Below are 15847 nucleotides of genomic sequence, written 5' to 3' on the forward strand. Positions count from 1 at the left end.
CTCCGTATGAGACTTGCTTCAACAGAGGTGCCATCCAGCTATGAATGAAGGGGGGCTGGGAGGCAAACCCAGAGCGTTCTCACCACCGGGCTCTGCGGCCTGGCCTGGGAGGAAGGGAGAAAGAGAAGAAGGAGAAGAAAGCAGGAGAAGGAGAACACTAGGCCCTCAATAAAGAATGACACATTCTCTCCCACACACACGTTTTGAACAGCCACATCTTCCTTACAGTAAAATTAACTCAGTCTAGCCAAACTTGGGGACATTCAAGTCACCTGGAGGCTTGTTAAGCCCTTGGCTCCTAAGCCCCGCCTCTAGTGTCTCAGTCAGCCTGGGCTGCCACGGCCAAGTACTGCAGACCGGGTGGTTAAACGACACACACGGATTTGTCACAGTTCTGAAGGCTGGAAGTCTGAGACCAGGTGCCAGCATGGCTGGGCTCTGGTGACAACCCTCTTCCTGGCTTGCAGACGGCCCCTCCCTCGTTGCATTGTCCTTCGGTGGAGAAAGAGCTCAGGCGTCTCTTCTCATCAGGGCATTAATCTCATCACGAGGGCTCCACCCTCCTGACCTCCGCTGAGCCTAATGACCTCCAAAGGCTTCATCTCCAACTATCATCACCTTAGGAGTCAGAGCTTCAACATGCAAATCTGGGGTGTGGGGGGATCACTAGTCAGTTCATTCTGCACCCCCTGGCTCCCAAAATCAATATCCCTCTCCCACGCAAGATACATTCATTCCATCCCCCCACCCCCCAAGAGTTTGAACTCTCCTGGCATCAACTCTAAAACCTGAAGCCCAAAGTCTCATCTCAATATGATCTTTCAGGTGTGAGTGAGACCCAGGGTACGTACAACTCATCCTGAGGCGGAGGTCCTCTCCAGCTGTGAGCCTGTGACACCAGACAAGTTGTGTGCACCTGAAACGCAATGTTGGGACAGGTGTAAGATAGACGGTCTCAGCCCAAAAGCAAGAAATGGAAAGAAGGGGTGACACACCTAAAACGTAGGAAGGTGATTCCGGGAGATTTAAGGCTTGAGAACAATCCTGAATCTGTGGGTCTGAGCTGGGGCCTGGGAATCTACAGTTTTCATCTATGTTCTCAAGGTCCCTGCGCCTCAAAATGTGGTCCTTGAACAGCAGCTTGGTTGTCACGTGAACCTGTTGCAAATGTAGACTCAGGTCCCACTTTCAACCCACCACGTAAGGATCTATATTTAAACAAGACCTACAGTGTTTCTTGTGCACGTTACGGTTTGAGAAGCCCTGTTCCCAGTGGTGCTTATTTAAGGAATCCAAGTACCACTTGAAGCAGGGCGCCTGGGTGGCTCCGTCGGTTAAGCGTCCGACTTCGGCTCAGGTCGTGATCTCACGGTTCATGAGTTCAAGCCCCGTGTTGGGCTCTGTGCCGACAGCTCAGAACCTGGAGCCTGCTTTGGATTCTGTGTCTCCTTCTCTGTGCCCACTCCCCCTCCCCCTCCCCCTCCCCCTCTCGCTCACCCGCGCTCTCTCTCTCTCCCACTATCTCAAAAATAAATAAACATCAAATACCACTCGGAGCATAATAAAACAATAGCGAACGACTGACAAGGCCGTGTTTGTAGTGCTTGATGTCTAGTAATTCATTTATGAGTCAAAAGAATTCCATGAGGCAGAGACTATTATTATCCCCATTTCATAGATGAGAAAAGTGCGACACAGAAAGACCAAGGTCTCCAAGTTGGCCTGGGCTGAAGCTGGGACGCCAGCCCAAGCGTCACTGGCAGACAAGCCCTGAATCATCCTGGCTGCCCTCCAGGGCCCAGGCGCCTCAACCAAGGCATTCAGCACCTCTGCAAAAGCAGCAAGAGGTACACGGCTCCAGGATGTCCTACAGCTAAATAACGCACGCAAATTACATCCATTTTCAGGAAGAAAGTGGCTGTGCAAATTTGGGTATAATTATTACATGTTTTAACTCAGCCAATTTGGAAAAAAAAAAAAAATCAGTGCATGCAGGAAGACATCCTGGGGGCTCACGTGAGCCTGACAATTAAGTCAATGCTCTATCTCCAATCTGCTCTGGGGATTACATTCCAGAAGGTTCTGGGGCAAAAAATGGAGGGCAAAGCAGGTAAAGAGCCATTCGTCCTGGCCTCCATCTGTAAGGACTCATTTGGACATTTTCATGTGGTCTGCCCTCTGGACTGAAACTATTTTATAAAACCAAGCTGTGTTCTCTGAACTTGAAATGTCAAAACAAAAAAACATAAAACAGGGCTGAATTGCTTCAGCATGCCCCATTTCTGCCTGCCAGCGCTCTTCTCTTTGCAACTTTGTTTGTATCCAGAGATTCTTTGCTCCTACCACTGTTGCAACTGAGTTATTGGGTTGTCATGCTCCCAAGTGACATCAGCCTTTGGATTTAGTCCCACTTCCCCAAAGACAAACAGCCATAGGATGATCAGAAGTCATTAATGTCCTTCGGCCAAGGAGAGCCCCAAAGTAGATTAATATAACCATCATCCTAAGAGGTCGTTCTCCCCAAGGCTTCCGGGAGCACTAGCTGCTTGTTCATAAGTCAGAAGGCTTTAGCAATGCATATTATAAGACAAAACAAGGCTGGCAATCAGCGTCAGCAGTGGGAGCTTAAGGCTTTCTGTGTCCTAGCAGAAGACAGAGAGCCATGCCCCTATATAGATGGATGGCTAAGGGCCTGAATTCTTGAGGACCTTAGGAGATGCCCCCTTGTCCCCGCCCCCCACCAAGTTCTATGAAACAAGAAAGACAAGGGCAATAAATGAAGATATGACACATGCAACAGAAACAGAATGGACTGAGTTTAAATGCCAGGAAAAGGATTCCCTATTGATCGAAAAGGATTACGTGTTTGTACATCTCAGCAGAGAGCAGACCCTCCTTCCAAGAGGCAGAGAGTGACAGATTGGGCCTCGGAGCAGCCCCGGGCCCCACCAGTCAAGGCTGAAATCCGTTTGTCTCTGGCATGTAGACACAAAGCGTGCTGGCAAAAGCTGAGCCCGGCCAATCGGAACTGTGGCCAGGAGACTGCCCTTTGGGACAGGCCCACTGAAAGCCTGACCAAGCTCAAGCACAGTTTTTAATAAAAGGTAAAGAGCTCACGGCAGCACCGTTTATAACAGAGATAAAAAGTTGCATGATCAACAAGAGGCTGGCTAAATAAATGTGTATCTAACCATACAGTGAAAATTAGATTTCAAAGAGTATCTAATAAATTGGGAAAACACTTATGACATAATATTAAGCAGGGGGAAAAAATCAGGACCCAGAGCATATAACAGATTTTTCTGTGTATATATAGATACATTTTTTAAGACCATAAAAAAAAACCAAAAAACAAATAAACAAAAAATCAGGAACAAAACAAAAAACCCTCGAAGAATAATTGCCAAAATGTTAAAAGTATCTATCTTTAGTGAAAATACGGGGGGGGGGGGGGGTTCTTTCTCATATCTGTCTGCATTTTCTAATTTTCTATAGAAAGCATGTATTACTGTTAGAATTCTAAAGGCTGACATTGAAAATACTGTTTTTGATGTTGCTTCCTAATAACACTTACTGCTTATTGAGAGATTAATGTATGCCTTACATGCATGGTTTTGCTTAGAGTTAAAAAAAATTGGGGGCACCTGGGCGTCTCAGGCAGTTAAGCGACCGACTCTTGATTTCTGCTCAGGTCATGATCTCAAGGTTCATGGGTTCGAGCCCCGCGTCAGCAAAGCCTGCTTGGAATTCTCTCTCTCCCTCTCTCTCTGGCCCTTCCCACGTTCACAGTCCTCTGTCTCTAAAAATAAATAAAGTTAAAAAAAATTGGTTAACTATTTTTAAAAATTGAGAGAGAGAGAGAGAGAGAAAGAGAGAGAGAGAGAGAGAGAGAGGCTTCACTGACTGGTACAGGTCAGCTGCCTGGAGCAGAGAGCCCCATAAAAGTGAGAGAGGCCTGGGACTCATAGACCCCATTAAGCAATAGTGCTCAGCACTTAGAAGCCACACTTTGGGCAGTGCCCACACTGGGTGCGAGCACGTTTCTGAGTTCCCTCTATGTAGAGTCTGGCTTTGCTGTCAGCAGTCAGGGTGAGAAGTGATTCACAGCCCCCAGCCCCACAGCCCCACCCTACGCCATCCCTGCCTTCCTGGGACTCGTTTTGACCACCACACGGCCTTCGGACCCAGACGCAGGCCAGCGGTTCTCAGCCCCATTAGGATCATCTGGGAGGTTTCAAAATCATACTCACGTTCGGTCCACTCCCGGAAACTCTGGTTCATTCGGCCAAGGTGGGCCCAAGGGTGGGTATCTATGCCAGCTCCCCAGGCGGCCCTAAGGCCTACGTAGGGCTAACCGTCACTGCACGCTGGGCCACCCACAATGAACCGAGTGCTGGGGATGGTGGGCTCCACAGGGGTGGATGTGGGGTTCGTCTGGCAAACAGAGACACCAGGGGAAAGCCTGCAGGATCGCTGAAAGGCCTAAAAAGCTCAGCTCGGGGGCGCCTGGGTGGCTCAGTCGGTTGTGTGTCCAACTTTGACTCAGGTCATGATCTCGAGGTCTGTGGGTTCGAGCCCCACGTCGGGCTCTGTGCTGACAGCTCAGAGCCTGGAGCCTGCTTCAGATTCTGTGTCTCCCTCTCTGTCTGCCCCTCCCCTGCTCACTCTCTGTCTCTCTCTCTCAAAAATAAATAAACATTTAAAAAATTAAAAAAAAAAAAAAAAAAGCTCAGCTCAGAGAGCGCACGGAAAGCACATGGCAAATGTCACTTCCTTCCCCAGAGTCAAGCACACTGGCTCACTTGTCACCCACACCTGTGATCTCATTTAGTCCTCAGAACAGTTCTATAAGGTAGATATCATCATTGTCCCCATTTGAAAGAGAAAGGTGACATCTTTCTCAAGGTCGCCAGCTAGTTAATAGTGAAGCCGGGACTTGAACTTGGGGTGTTGGGGCTCCAGAGCCCCAGGCTCTCAATCTCTTCTTTATTTTATCTTTCTGCTTAGAGAGGAGGCCAGGCTGTCCTCCAGTCTTGCGTGGCTGTCCCCCCCCCCCCCCCCCCCCCCCCCCGTCTTGAAGGCCAGTCTCGTCTCTACCTGCTGGTGGTAACCCACCCAGGAAACAGCTCTGGTCCTTTCTATGCGCTTACAGACCTCACACTGAGTGCCCTTTCATCCATTCCTTTCTCCTTTCTCGTTCTGCTGTTCGGCACACATCTGCCGAACATCCACCTTTCCAGGTACTTGCCTGACACTGGATATAAATGCTGGGGAGCCTTGGTGGAGCCTGAGATCCGACAGGGGAGACCAAAAACAGACAAACTGCAGTGACAGCCCCAAAGCAACCTTCTGTCTCCCCCTGAGCACAGCAAGAAGCCAGCTGGTGTGACCACATCCGTCTGGCTGGCCGCGAGTGGAAGATGCATTGGCTGGGGAGCTTGGAGTGAAGTCGGGGAGGCCAGGGAAAAGGCTAAGGCTGGAGGCGGAGGAAAGGACCAGGTGACACAAGAAGGGGCCTGGCCCAGCATGGGTGAGGGTGGACATCTTCCAAAGAAACTTGCGGCCCACTGGATGGATGAGTGGTCGACTTGCTTCGGCCCCTAGGACATCTGCAGTATTTTGCCCTGTGGCCGGTTTAGAGTAAGCACCGCTTCCAGAGTCACGTACAGAATGTTTAACAATCAGGAGCCTCTGGAGGGCTGACCAATCAGAACGGATGATGACTCCAGGGCTGGGGCAGGGTCTCCCACTGAGCCAGGCGTTAACCCTTTCACTGCCGGGTAGTGTGGATTTCCCGGCGGGGCGGGAAGAAGATGCTGGCCTGGGTAGAGGAAGGCACTCCAGGGGCTTGAGATGAAGCTCAGTATTTGTTGTCAATATTTTAAGAACTAGTATCAAAACCAAATGGTTCGTACCAGCCAAGGCTTGCCCCCTCACTAGATTTTCAGCCTCTAGAAATCAGGGCGAGACTTAGTAAAGATTGATTAGCTAGAAATTAATCAAACGGGCAGCCCGTCCCCGGCGACAACCCCCTTGTGCAGTCCTGGGCCCCCTTAGGGGCAGGTGTCCAGGTTGACAGCTCAATCTGGAATCTCTGAGATGAAACGCAGAGCCTGCTGGAACCGACTCCTGGGCGTGCAAGGGCTGTGTGTCCTCCGAGCCCAGGACTCTGGAGGAGAAGGTGTGATCTGTGGAGGATCCCTCCCCCCCTGGGAGAGGCTGTTCCGTTCAAGGACACGCTGACGGTGGGCGCTCTGCTCCTGGGCAGACAGGCCTGGGAGCCCAGCCCAGAAGGATGAGGCGGGGCCTCGAGGGAGCCCAAGCCACTCCTCCTTGTTTTTGTCCTGCACTTTGTCATGTTGAAGTTCTGACATTTTGCAGTAGGGGAAAGAAAAAAAAAAAATGGAGAAGATCACGGTTAGGAACAAAGAGGCAAAGAAATCTGAGTGGCACTGGGCTCGCTCTGGCCTCCTCTTACCCAAGCAGGTACTCTGTTCCCCACCTACGACATGGGTAGAATTTCTTCTGCCCCCTTTGTTCTTCAGGAGGATATTCGGAAGATGGATGAGATTATATTAGTAGCCACCATTTACGTGGGTTCCTCCTTCCTCCCTCTCTTCTTCCTTCTCCTTCTTCCGGAGGCATTTGTCAAGCACTAATTTGGATAATGGGAGCACACGTACACAAAGCCCTGCCATTGGGAGTCTGTGTGTTTCTAGTAGGCTCCTTCACCTCATCCTGGCAACCAGCCTGGAGGTGGTGTTCTTTTTGTCATCCTGACGCTCAGAGAGAATGACCCACGGAGGTTACACTGCCAGTGAGAGGCAGATCTTGTATTAGAACCCTGGTCCCAAAAAAAAAAAAAAAAAAAAAAGGGGTGCCTGGGTGGCGCAGTCGGTTAAGCGTCCGACTTCAGCCAGGTCACGATCTCGCGGTCCGTGAGTTCGAGCCCCGCGTCGGGCTCTGGGCTGATGGCTCAGAGCCTGGAGCCTGTTTCCGATTCTGTGTCTCCCTCTCTCTCTGCCCCTCCCCCGTTCATGCTCTGTCTCTCTCTGTCCCAAAAATAAATAAACGTTGAAAAAATAAAAATAAAAAAAAAAAAAAAAAAAAAAAAAGAACCCTTGTCCCTCTGCCTCCCCAGTCCAAGCTCTTGGTCTGCCTATCAAGGCCATCCCTATACACCTCCCCCTAGAAAAATCCATTTTAAAAAGGAAGATGCTCCACAATTTTAAATCACGGTCAGCCTAAACAGCTTGAAGAGTAGAAAGAGTGCATTAGACTTGGACCAACCTGTGTTCGAGTCCCATCTCCCCACTTACCGGCTGTGTGACCTCAGGCACAGTGCTTAACCTCTCTGAGTCACCACACCCATCCAGAGAACAAGGATAGCGCGGCTTTGAAGAACACAGAAATAAAGGCCTATGCGCTGGAGTGTCATCCTCAGTGGAGAAAACCTGAGAGGCTTCCCCCTAAGATCAGGAACGCGACAGGGACGTCCACTCTCACCACTGTTGTTCAACATAGTACTGGGAGTCCTAGCCTCAGCAGCATCCAAACTGGCCAGGAAGAAGTCAAACTTTCACTCTTTGCAGACGACATGATACTCTACGTGGAAAACCCGAAAGACTCCACCAAAAAAAAAAACCTGCTAGAGCTGATACATGAATTCAGCATAGTCGCAGGATGTAAAATCAATGTACAGAAATTGGTTGCATTTCTGGAAGTCTCAAAAAAAAAAACAGAGAAGGCTTTGGTCAGCCCTAAAGTCCAGGCTTATTTGGCTGCCTAGTGGCTGAGGGCCTTGGACAATGTGCACAAGCATTCAGGGCCTCTATTTCCTCATCTGTAAAATGGGGACAAGGCGTAGGCGTGAGAATCAAATGTGATCGTTCCCATCAAGTCCTACCACTAAGCTGATTCTGGGCATCAGTCCTTAGGAGGGAGGCATCTGCAAAGGCCTCCAAGCACTTTGGCCAGCAGGGCAAACCCCTACTGCCAGGGCCATCCGAACACCAGGCAGGGACACCTCTGCATGGTGGTGAAAGCAGGAGCCTGGGGCCAGATGCCTGAGTTTGAACCCTGGCTCTGAGGCCTTCTGGCCCATGACCTTGGGCAAATGTAGCCTTCCTGTGCCTGAGATATTACATCAACCTCACAGACACGTCAATGCCTTGGGACGGGGCTGGGCATATCAAACACTCAAGGGAGGGAGAGGGACTTCCTGTAATTATTGTTTTTTTTCCTCACCTTGTGTTTGGTGATCTCCAAAAGAAGTGGCTCTTTGCTGGGGAAGGTGACCTAGGGATTATGAATCATCCTCGTGCACCTGAAAATACTGCTGTCTTACCCCAGAACGTCAGCTCGTCTGAAATCTCCCTCCCCCTCATGCCTTGGAGTCATTGCACATTGGAGGTAATTCAGCTGAAACTGGGACTTTCTGGGCTCCACCGAGGGGACACCTTTCCTCCAGTTGGAGTCCCTGGCCACATGTCACTGCTTCTCAGGGGTTTATTCCAAGGGCTGCCTTGCTTCCCGTCCCGACTCCGCTGCGGGCTTTCCAGGCCTGCCTGATACGTATAAATACACTTAACTTTTATGGGGTGTGTAGTGTGCTCAGCATCAACCATCTCTTCCGTCCCTCGGGATCCAGGGAAGGGCTGGGACATGGAAGGGAATGTGTGTGTGCGCAGCGAAGCCGGGACAGAGTCCGGGACCTGCACCACCGGGCCCTTCCCCAGCTAAACAACGGCCTTCGGATCTCCCCCAGCGCATCCGTGGTGGGTACGGCAGGACCCAGGAGTCTACCCGACGTGGGTTTACACCATCAAACCCCACTTCTTTCCATCTGGTCATCGGGGCCGCCACAGAGGACGGCTCGCTCCAGTTCCCGCCCGGGCGATATTTTACAATGTGGCCTCCCCTTGTCCCAGCCCTGCTGTAAAGCCGCACAGCCTCTCAGAGGATTGCTCTCAGAATAAACGTCCCACCCACGCCCAGCCCTCCAGGGCCCTCCTGGTCCAGCCCTGCCTTTAAATCTTAACAGATAAGCTGATCTCAGTAATCAATGGTTAGGAGTATTTCCTTTCTGTTTTGCAGATGAAGTAGCCGCTAAAGCCATCAGCTCTGGACTCTCATAGCTCAGTGAGTTAGTCAGTCAGCAGAGAGCACGGGCAGTAGAGGGAGAGAGAGAATCTTAGGCAGGCTCCACGCGGGGCGCAGAGCCCCATGTGGGGCTCGATTCCATGACCCTGAGGTCATGACCTAAACTAAAATCAAGAGTCGGACACTTAACCCCCTGAGCCACCCAGGTGCCCGTGGTCTTGAAATTCTTCATCAATCAGTTCTTAGTCACAAGGGCCCGATTTTTATTTTCTCCTGGGGCCCCCAAATCTTGTAGCTTCCCTGGCCCTTCCCTCAGAGAACTCACATTCTAGTGGGGTGACAGACACTGCACAGAACCTAATGTCAGGCCATGAGAAATGCTATGAGGAAAGGAAGCTAAGGTGCGTGTTGGCGAGTGACTGGTGACCCTGGCAGGTGGTGGGCAGAGAAGCCGTCCCTAACAAGGCGATGGTGGGGGCCGTTCACCCAGGCAGCGGTGGGAGATGGGTAGGAAGAACCTTCCAGGAAGGGGAAAGGAGAGCAGCCACTTGGGCCCCGAAGCAGGAGCACGTTTGCCGAGTTGGAGGGACGGGTGGAGGCCTGTGTGGCCTGAGCTTGGAGAACCGGAGGGCGAGGTGGAGCCCCCAGGCCAGGTCTGCACCCCCCCCTCGGCCCCATCACTCCACCCAAAGTCAAGCAGGGGCTGTGGAAGGCAGCTTGACCGGGTCCCGAAACGCAGCTCTTGAGCCACGGAGCCCCACCCCTGAAAACCACGCCATCTCTGCCATGAGGGGGTGCACTGAATGACCCCCACCGCGTCTTCTGGTCATAGCAGAGTCTGTGACAGCGTTTCCCGCCCAGCGTTGCACTGGGTCAGCTCAGTGTCCCCACGCCACAGAGGCGGTGCTGGGGGAGGAGGGGCCACCTGCTGTGTCTTCCCGGCCTGGGTTGAGGGGCTCCCGGCTCAGGGGTACAACAGGCCCCGCCCCATAGTCCTGGGTTTCCAGGGAGCTTGGCTGCACTTGCTGAGAGCTCCTCCACAAACTTCAGTGGACCCCGAAAGGCCAAATTTGAGTCCCAGAGGCAGTGCTCCCCAAAGCCTTTCACTCAAGAACTATGTTCACCATATACAACTGTACTATTATTTAATTTTTTGTGAATTAGATAATGATTTTTACTTAAGTGCTCTTATTTATTTATTTATTTATTTATTATTTTTAATTTGAGAAAGAGTGAGTGCGAGCAGGGGAGGGACAGAGAGGAAGAGAGAGAATCCTAAGCAGGCTCTATGCTCAGCGCAGAGCCCAATGCGGGGCTCGATTCCATGACCCTGGGATCACGACCTAAGCTGAAATCAAGAGTCGGACACTCAACCGACCAAGGCACCCAGGCACTCCTTAAGTGCTTTGATTTTAAAAGGAAACAATATATCATTACCATATAATAAATACTTGCCATAAATAGGAGGTAACCGCGAAATAAACACTTTGTAATACCCGCATCATTAAATCCTAAAATCCTAGCTGGATACTGACACTGGCCTCCAGCCTGCACTGTCCTTATTTAAAAGGGAGATTCTCTCACCCTTATGTGGATCCTGAGAAACTTAATAGAAACGCATGGGGGAGGGGAAGGAAAAAAAAAAAAGAAGTTAGAGTGGGAGAGAGCCAAAGCATAAGAGACTCTTAAAACCTGAGAACAAACTGAGGATTGATGAGGGGGTGGGGGGGGGGAGGTGATGGATATTGAAGAGGGCATCTTTTGGGATGAGCACTGGGTGTTGTATGGAAACCAATTTGACAATAAATTTCATGTATTAAAAATTAATAAATAAATAAAATAAAAGGGAGATTCTCATGGCGGGGGGGTGGGGTGGGATGGGGAGGGGGTCCTTTCATGGTGTATACATAGATCAAATTGCCATAGTATACATTTTAATATCTTACAGTTTTATATGTCAACTATAGCTCAATAAAACTGGGGAAAAAATACAATAAAAGGGAGATTCACAGGCATTAGAAGGAGGTTAAAGGGATTTAAGGACCTAGAAACAAACAGACCTCCTCCTAACGAATCAGAAAGGTCGAAGGAGAATGGAAAAGGGAACATTTCTCTCTATGACTTGATCTCATTTAGCATCATCTTAAGATTACCTTCCTCCCTAAGAAACAAAACCCAACCCTGTCCGACTTAAGACAAGAGTGTGTTCCCGGAGTGCCCTGCGGAACTGGCCCAGGGAAGATTCCGGAATGTGCCAGCACACCACCACCACCAGCAGGGCTGGACCCCCGCCTCTGACAGTGCACCTGTTGCCATTACCGCCCCTGAAACAGGAGAACAAGCGTGGTCCCCTCTTGTCCCTGTCACTGGCTTCCAGTTCCAAATCCGGGTGGCCTCGTCCGATTGGCAGGAACTGAGGTCGTGTCACCGTCCCCTAGCTTCAAAGGCGGCTAGGAAAACGAGTATTTGAGATTTTCGGCGTCTCTCACGAGAGGTGGATTTTTGTCTTGCAGGTTGGGAGACTCCCCAGGCACGGAAAGGGGTTTTGAACACCCGAAGGTCAGGGAAGGAACGGAAGACGACCGTTACGTACACGGCTCGTGCAGAGGAGAGCTCCCACAGCAGCCCCAGCTGCTCTGTGAAAGGCCTACCTGTAAATTTGGCCCTCGGCTGGTACCCAGAACTTAGATTTCTGTAGGGGGTCCCAGCCACCATCAATGAGAAGGGTGGCTCACTGTGCCGAAAGTGTTGGTACAAACAGGATAGTTTGGGCTGCACACCTGCTTTCTCTCTGGGAGCCTGAAATTCTGGTCCGTGCCAGACAGAGGCTGCCCGCGTGAGTCCCTGACGAGTTCCCCTGGTTGACCACATCGCATAGATGTGGTCAGAATTCGTTGCTGGGGGAATTAATCGCTGGTGGGAGTCACCCAGGAGGAGACCCTTGGCAACTGGCCGTTGTTTTCTCCAAACTTCAGCCATGTGACTTTCCCTTTGCTGATTTCTTTGCATCTTTCACTGTAACAAGCCCTGAGGGTGGCCACGTGCTAGGAGTCTCTTCTCGAATCATCAGTCCAGGAGGTGGTCTTAGAAACCCCCAAGCACACCACCCGTGTCACAGCCTTTGAGAAACACTGACTCAGGCTAACCTAGCAGCCCTCAGGGGCTGGGAAAGTCCAGACGTGCTCTGGATTTTTAACTTCCAAACCCTAATGACTCTTGGAGGCAAATGTGTGCCGTGGATCAGGTAGTCTGCGAGCCCAGTTCACAGACTGGGAAAGCGAGGCTCAGGCAGGGCCGTGATCTGCCAGGACCTTAGGGCCGGTGCATGTACAGCTGAGGCAACCGAGCCTGCTCAGTCAGGCTCCTTGAGCAGTGCTCCGCGCCCTGCGTCCCTCCCTGCAAAGCTCTCTCCAACCCAGGGAGCCTGCGTCAGATTCATCCCCTCGGTGAGCACTGTCCAGGAGCAAAAGCATTCCGGGTAACCTGAGCCTTCCTGCAATCGTGTGTGTTGTTTCAATCTGCACCAAATGGAGTGTGAGACTGGAAACTTTTTCCCTCACAACCATCTAGCAGTTCAACATGAGTTCCCCGCTACACCAGCATCCCTCCCCGTGGTTCTGAGGGTCCACAGAGAGCCCGCATCTGAAGCAGAATCACCTGCTGTGCTCCTTTAAAATGCAGCCTCCCGACCTCAGCCTCCAGGAATCTTACTAAACGAGAATCCGTAAGAGAGGAGCCCACAACCCGCACCTAACAAGCTCCCGGAGGAGGAGGGGTCGTTTAAACTCCGCACAGGGCCTGCCACTTCGCAAGGCCTCATGAAAGAAAACAGGACCGCGGATGACACAGATGGAAAAGCCCCTCGGGCCACACAGCCACACCCCTGCCGGCAGGGCCCCGCCCCCGCCCCACAGCAGGTTTGCGGCTCCTTCCGAATTTGTAAAAGCTGAGGTTGTCAGAGATATCTGTCACAGCTGGAGACTGTTGTTCTCAGCTCAACTCAAAACAGAGGTGAGGTTTTGCCTTTCGGTGGTTGCTTTCGGTGTCGAGAACCTGGCCCACCTTCCTCAACTGTTGTAGTGGGGCTAAAGGGTGGCCCCCGAAAGACGCGCCAGCATCGAATGTTACCTTACACGGTAAAAGAGGGGATATTACCTTGTATGGCAAGAGATGTGATTGCTTGAAGGAGACCGAGAGGAAGAGCTTATCTTGGAATCCCTGGGCAGGCCCTAAATCCAATATCAAAATCACTCTTATAAATCTACTTTTAAGAGCGAGGCAAAGGCACGTGTTTGCCAGATGGGAGAGGAGAAGGTGATATGAAGGCTCAGACAGAGATTGGAAGCCAAGGAACAGCAAAGCCAGCAGAGCCGGAGGAGGCAAAACACAGATTCTCCCCTAGAACCTCCAGAGGGAGCATGGCCCTGCTGACCTTGATTTCAGACTCTGGCCTTCAGAACTATGAGAAAACACACTTCCGTTGTTTAAAGCCACCCAGCGTGTGGTGATTCACTATAGCAGCCCCCAAAGCTAATGCAACCATGAAGAAAATTATTCCAGATTCTGAGAAGTAATCGAACTTGCCCCACCTCAGGGCCTTTGCACATACTGACCTTTCCACTGCCATTCTCTGTCCCAGCTCACTGCATGCCCAGCTCCTTCTCATATTTCCTGTTTCTGCTCAAATGTCACCTCCCTTCCTCCCAAGAGAGGCCAAAAGACTTCCCTGACCCCCAGTTCCTAATAGAAGGAGCTACCACTCACTCTCTAGGCCTTACCACATTTTACGGTTCCCTTGTCCTTACCATAATATAAAATGATCTGTCAGTTGATCCACTTATTGTCTACATGCGATTGGGAACCTGATCTGTCTTGTTCATGGCTATATTCCCAGTGCCAAGGGGCTAAATAAGTATGTGTTCAATAAAAGGAATTAACATTATTTGATACTAAAACACAGAGAAACGCAACCTCTGTATGACAAAACTGAATACTCGAAAGAATTCTTTAGCTACGACACGTCTCTTGGCCACATCCCAGCTCCCTGGAGCACGCTGTCACCTTCTTGTGCCGTAAGTTCAATTAGATGTTGAGGGGGAAGATTTGACCTCTGCCCCTGTCCTACGAGTTATGGCTGTGTGGGCTTATCACCTCCCGCTCTGAGCCTCAGCAAGCTCCTTAGTAGAGGGAGGGGCTTGATTTACTGTTGGCAAGGGATCCTATTTATGGAGCTGTTTGTACGTGCCCAGCCCTGGGCCAAACCATTGACATATAACCTCCCCTTTGGTCCTCCTGATAATCACATGCAGTAGGTACTATTATTGAACCCATTATATGGGTGAAGAAACTGAGGCATAAGAAAGTTTCATCACTTGCCCGGGGCTGCATAGCTAGAACCCAGACTCCTGAGTTACACAGTAGGATGCTGTACTATTCAAGATGCCCACAGCTTTCAAGCCTATAACTCACTTTGAACAGTTGCCGGAGAGTTACTTAAGTTGCTAACAAATGCATATATGCACAACAGCGTGCTTGCTAGCCTTTAATCAGAGTGGACGTCTGGGCAAATTGTTTTCTTGTTCCCTTGCTCTTTAAAATGTGTAATAAGAGCCAGCGTGCTCAAAGTGTGAACTGTCGTGCCCCTAAATCAAAGGGCAGATGCAGATTGTGTTGCCCACGGCACTATGTAAACACACACGGGGGAGAATGTTCTAGCCATAATGGCCCTTACATTTTTATCCTCTGGCTCCTGCTTCTCTCACACAGCAGGCAGATATACTGATCTACTGGCGGGGGAAGTGTAAAGGCTACTTGAATTATTTACTATTAAAAGGCACTGAGTTGGCAGCTTTCTCTCTGAATTATTTAGCACTGTCATATACAGCTATGTATGTGCAATATTGACATGTTATATCCACATTAACTCTGTTAGAAGTGGCTCCCTTGTAAGTAGTGTTGCAAACTCCCTTGCCACTCTGGCATCAGCTACCCTCTCCGTCCTGATGTCAGGAATAGCTAAGGGTGTCTGCTCGGGGCCCAGAAGGTTCAGAATCGGGTCTGTCAGGAAACACAGAGGGATTCATGCTTCCCAGAAAAGGAGAGATGGCGGGGTCCCCCTTGCAGGGAAAAAAGGCAGAGCAACCCACACCAGCAAGTTTGAACTGTCTGTTTTCTGAAAGCCTATGGGAGGCTCATCCAGTCTTTCCCTCGAAACAGAAGATACCAATCCCGCCTCTCCGGAAACAGGTGCCATAACCGTAAAGAGGATGCACGTATATGAGAACCGGAGAAAAAGCAGAAGGGGATTCAGCCAAGGTCTCCCACTTCAGCCGGGTGGTCTCTGACCCTTTGACCTCTTGGAATCTTAGATTCTACATCTGTGACGTGGGACCAGTATGCCGTCCTCACAGCCCTGTGGTTACGATGAAAGGTCGTGCAGAATATCTGATAGACAGCCTAGGCACCAGGAAGCATGCGGGGGATACGTGAAATGAATACACGAAGAGACAGGCAGCCGGTGTCTGATGGGACGGAAGGACAGAGAAAAGCCCACAGTGGTTGAAGCTTGGAGAAAATGGTAGCGGAGACACTGGGAACAACTTTCCTTATTGCTTCCTTCTTACAGGCGCCGAGCCCTCTGCAAAGCGCATGGGGCGCAGAAGTGCATTTACTGCGTATTTATTGAGCACCTATGAAGTACCAGGCACTGTTTTAAGCTGTGGGACGATGGCAATGAATAAAAACC

This window comes from Lynx rufus, unplaced genomic scaffold, assembly GCF_022079265.1.
Source record: "Lynx rufus isolate CCGP_SWC_20201006 ecotype Redwood Valley unplaced genomic scaffold, mLynRuf1.p SCAF_8, whole genome shotgun sequence".
Lineage (NCBI taxonomy): Eukaryota > Metazoa > Chordata > Mammalia > Carnivora > Felidae > Lynx > Lynx rufus.